This window comes from Schistocerca piceifrons, unplaced genomic scaffold (genome assembly GCF_021461385.2).
Source record: "Schistocerca piceifrons isolate TAMUIC-IGC-003096 unplaced genomic scaffold, iqSchPice1.1 HiC_scaffold_961, whole genome shotgun sequence".
Taxonomy (NCBI): Eukaryota; Metazoa; Arthropoda; class Insecta; order Orthoptera; family Acrididae; genus Schistocerca; species Schistocerca piceifrons.
The window spans coordinates 1,022,501-1,027,500 of NW_025729236.1; the positions used below are offsets into that span (position 1 = coordinate 1,022,501).

A 5,000-nucleotide genomic window follows, 5' to 3' on the forward strand; every position below is an offset into this window, starting at 1 on the left:
ATCGGAATTAACCAGACAAATCGCTCCACCAACTAAGAACGGCCATGCACCACCACCCACCGAATCAAGAAAGAGCTATCAATCTGTCAATCCTTCCGGTGTCCGGGCCTGGTGAGGTTTCCCGTGTTGAGTCAAATTAAGCCGCAGGCTCCACTCCTGGTGGTGCCCTTCCGTCAATTCCTTTAAGTTTCAGCTTTGCAACCATACTTCCCCCGGAACCCAAAAGCTTTGGTTTCCCGGAGGCTGCCCGCCGAGTCATCGGAGGAACTGCGGCGGATCGCTGGCTGGCATCGTTTATGGTTAGAACTAGGGCGGTATCTGATCGCCTTCGAACCTCTAACTTTCGTTCTTGATTAATGAAAACATACTTGGCAAATGCTTTCGCTTCTGTTCGTCTTGCGACGATCCAAGAATTTCACCTCTAACGTCGCAATACGAATGCCCCCGCCTGTCCCTATTAATCATTACCTCGGGTTCCGAAAACCAACAAAATAGAACCGAGGTCCTATTCCATTATTCCATGCACACAGTATTCAGGCGGGCTTGCCTGCTTTAAGCACTCTAATTTGTTCAAAGTAAACGTGCCGGCCCACCGAGACACTCAATAAAGAGCACCCTGGTAGGATTTCAACGGGGTCCGCCTCGGGACGCACGAGCACGCACGGGGCGGTCGCACGCCTTCGGCTCGCCCCACCGGCAGGACGTCCCACGATACATGCCAGTTAAACACCGACGGGCGGTGAACCAACAGCGTGGGACACAAATCCAACTACGAGCTTTTTAACCGCAACAACTTTAATATACGCTATTGGAGCTGGAATTACCGCGGCTGCTGGCACCAGACTTGCCCTCCAATAGATACTCGTTAAAGGATTTAAAGTGTACTCATTCCGATTACGGGGCCTCGGATGAGTCCCGTATCGTTATTTTTCGTCACTACCTCCCCGTGCCGGGAGTGGGTAATTTGCGCGCCTGCTGCCTTCCTTGGATGTGGTAGCCGTTTCTCAGGCTCCCTCTCCGGAATCGAACCCTGATTCCCCGTTACCCGTTACAACCATGGTAGGCGCAGAACCTACCATCGACAGTTGATAAGGCAGACATTTGAAAGATGCGTCGCCGGTACGAGGACCGTGCGATCAGCCCAAAGTTATTCAGAGTCACCAAGGCAAACGGACCGGACGAGCCGACCGATTGGTTTTGATCTAATAAAAGCGTCCCTTCCATCTCTGGTCGGGACTCTGTTTGCATGTATTAGCTCTAGAATTACCACAGTTATCCAAGTAACGTGGGTACGATCTAAGGAACCATAACTGATTTAATGAGCCATTCGCGGTTTCACCTTAATGCGGCTTGTACTGAGACATGCATGGCTTAATCTTTGAGACAAGCATATGACTACTGGCAGGATCAACCAGGGAGCTGCGTCAACTAGAGCTGAGCAGCCGGCCGCCCGGGAGTGTGTCCCGGGGGCCCGCGCGAACACGCAAGCGTCCGCTCAATCATTCTGCAAACAGGAGGAGGCTGAGCTCCCCTGCACAATACACCTCGAAACCCTCTCAGGTCCCGGCGGCGCGCAGCGCCGTCCCAAGTACTTGGTCGGGTTCGAGAGAGGCGCAATCGCCCGGAGTTAGGCGAGTAGACGCTTTCGGTGCGACCACCCGTGCTCCCAACTGAGCTTGCCGCTGCTGACAGAGGCCCGGGAGCGTGCTGTCGTGGCATTGCCGGCGGGAGACAACACGCGCCACCTACGGTGACCGGCAGCTCCAACGCCAGCGCCACAGAAGGACAAAAGCCCCACTTGGGTGCCGAAGCGAACTCTCCCAGCACAGCGCACGCGCCAACACATCCGCACAGCTGCGATACAAACCACCAGCGAGAACCGCTGGGGCGACCGAGCAGCAGACGGCGTCGCGGCGCCGAGCGCCGGGCGGCGGCGCATCCTCAACGCACACAGTCCTCAATCGGACCAGCACACTGAAGATGTCCACCGCGCTTCGCACCGGGCCCGCGAGGACCTACTTTGGCCGCACGGCGCCGCGCGCAGGGTGCGCCGGCGCGCAGCTGCGACGCCTGCCGCGTCCGTCGGCCGGCGCGCCTGCCACTGGCCGCCCCCACCAGCCGGCTGTAGCGCGTGCGCCCACGCACCGCGCGGCCAGCACGCCGGGAGGCGCCCCCTCACCGGCCGGGGACGGTCCCACCCAGCCACCGCCGCGTATCGCTTCACACCCAGATGCCGTTCAGTTTCGTCGGCATGGTGGGTATCGCTGGAACAACCGGTTAGTACCTCAACCTATCGTCGCCATCACCGATTCACCCCTAGCGAGAACAACCGCACCACAACGGGTTACCATTTGTTCATTTGCGTAACTTCACCAGAAAATGCAGGCGTCCATCGCCATTTGCAACTTCAACGACTATTGCATGCCTGTGTCAGGTGTCACGCCACACTACGTCTGCCCACATACACGCAACAAAATGTGCACGCCTAGACAATACGTGGAAGGTGGCCCCCGTACGTATGCGATGTCCATTGCTCGAACGACTGTGAACCGGCCTCTGTAGCATGTCGCAGATATGGAACGCGGTGCACCATGCCATCACGGTGTGTGAGGAGAGACGACTAGGTCCGAATACATCAACAGACAGCTCATGCTGATCGCCATCCACGGCGTCCGTTCCTCCCACACGTCTCTATGGCGTACCACACTGCAATCCAGCTCTCATAGGGAGACGACACGTAGCTGCGTGCACAATATTTGCACTGTATGGTCCGCCGTTTTTGGGCGCAGTCGTTGTACGGTCACACATGTGCCACGATGTATCATTCAGTACATAAGGACGAATGTGCAGTACAGATTGTGGTTCACGCGTACGACATCAGCGGACAGTTGACACAGGCCGCACCACAACGTAGCCTGCGTACGTCGCATGCGAAGGGCATTGAACATGCAAACTTGTCACCAACCAGCTTGCGAAGGCAGGGGGCAAGGTGGGGACGTGGGGAGGGGTGGGGGGGGGGCGGCATGTACGTCCTGCTGCCATCCACATTACAGTGTACAGCAGGAGCATGTGGAAAGTCAGCAAGACTTGCAAGGTGTTTAACATGAAGCGATACACAGGGGAGCGGGCAGTGCGAGTAGCGAACTATATTGCGAGGGTTGCGGGTGGGCAACACTACACTAATTGAACGAGTCGTATAACAATTACAGAGCAGGTTTAGGCAACAACGTGGGTTACGTTAGCGGACAACGTGGGTTAGGTTAGGGGACAACGTGGGTTAGGTTAGGGGACAACATGGGTTAGGTTAGGGGACAACATGGGTTAGGTTAGGGTACAACATGGGTTAGGTTAGGGCACAACATGGGTTAGGTTAAGGCACAACATGGGTTAGGTTAAGGCACAACATGGGTTAGGTTAAGGCACAACATGGGTTAGGTTAAGGCACAACATGGGTTAGGTTAAGGCACAACATGGGTTAGGTTAAGGCACAACATGGGTTAGGTTAAGGCACAACATGGGTTAGGTTAAGGCACAACATGGGTTAGGTTAAGGCACAACATGGGTTAGGTTAAGGCACAACATGGGTTAGGTTAAGGCACAACATGGGTTAGGTTAAGGCACAACATGGGTTAGGTTAAGGCACAACATGGGTTAGGTTAAGGCACAACATGGGTTAGGTTAAGGCACAACATGGGTTAGGTTAAGGCACAACATGGGTTAGGTTAAGGCACAACATGGGTTAGGTTAAGGCACAACATGGGTTAGGTTAAGGCACAACATGGGTTAGGTTAAGGCACAACATAGGTTAGGTTAAGGTACAACATAGGTTAGGTTAGGTTACACGTTGTTGTAAGGAAAGGTGTAGGGGGGGGGGCGGGGGCGGGGGCGGCAGGTTCGTTGATAGTGATTATAGTAAGTGAATGCTTGTGACATGATGAGATTTGTCACGTCAGGATGCACCTTTGGCTTATTAGAGGCGGCGCTCCAATTCTATGCTTGTGTCAGACCTGTGTCTTTGACTCATGTCATTGTTTGTGGGCTGTGACAGGAGGTACTATTGTGATGTTGGGTGCACCGTTGTATAGGACATGTGTGGGTATTGGTGCCTTATCTGCGCAATGGTGGATGTCGAAAGGGGGGGATATTCTATTTTCCGCATGGACCTCCTGGTCTGGTTGTGATAGTGTGGATTGTGTAATGTGGCGGAGAGGATGCACTGGATGTTGTTCCATGCTGGTGCTTACATATTGTATGTGCGCCCGTTAGAAGCAGAGAGTGGTGCGTGATGAGAGTGTCTGGCTGACGTGTGGTTCCCATTGTGGGCACACTCTTTCAGCATGTATACGGACAGTTGTATCTATATTCTGTAATTTGATGGCTCTGCATTGATTACTAATCAGCGCCGTGTGTACGGGTAATCTGGTTCCAGTCCAAAATGTTCCATCTGTGTACATTAGTGACAAAGACTCCCCCCATGCAGTGGGGCTCGGTCTGTTATAACTCTTCCGCGTAATATATTTGCCCCACGTTTTTGCGACTGCGAGTGCGAGTGCGAGTGCAACGCGCATGGGGACCGACATGCTGATGGCTCGGTATCGGACGCCGTACAGTGAGCAACGCGATCGCGTCTCTCGCTCGTAAGTGGTACAGGTCGCGGCTCATGTATACGGACAGCGGGAATGTCGCATATTGGAAATAACTCTTCATGAAACGCAAGTTATAGGGGTGGATTGCACTTTACGAGTGCGGGAAACGTCCGCCGTTCATCCGCTGGAGGTGCGAGTTTGGCGGTTGGGGTGGTCCACGAACGGGTGCGGGTAGAGTCATTGCCGGTCCACGGCTTCGTGCGGCAGAGCCACTGGAGAATGGGTGCTATGGTCGACAGAGGCTGCAGGCTTTGTGGGTGGCGTCGAAAGGCGGGCACTGTGGCGCCATCGCTGTCTTAATCGGCTTGGCGTCGCATAGATGGCGGTATCGTCGTTGGAGGAGGTCATGTTGCG

General features: G+C 54.6%; 1 non-coding gene across 1 annotated transcript in view; it reads right to left on the minus strand.

The window, feature by feature from the left end:
• Positions 1 to 1,418, minus strand: part of LOC124774239 — a 1,909-nt gene extending 491 nt beyond the window's left edge. The window contains exon 1 of the ribosomal RNA XR_007015228.1: positions 1 to 1,418. This exon is cut by the window's left edge and continues 491 nt beyond it. This is a non-coding gene — a ribosomal RNA (small subunit ribosomal RNA).
• Positions 1,419 to 5,000: the final 3,582 nt, after the last annotated feature.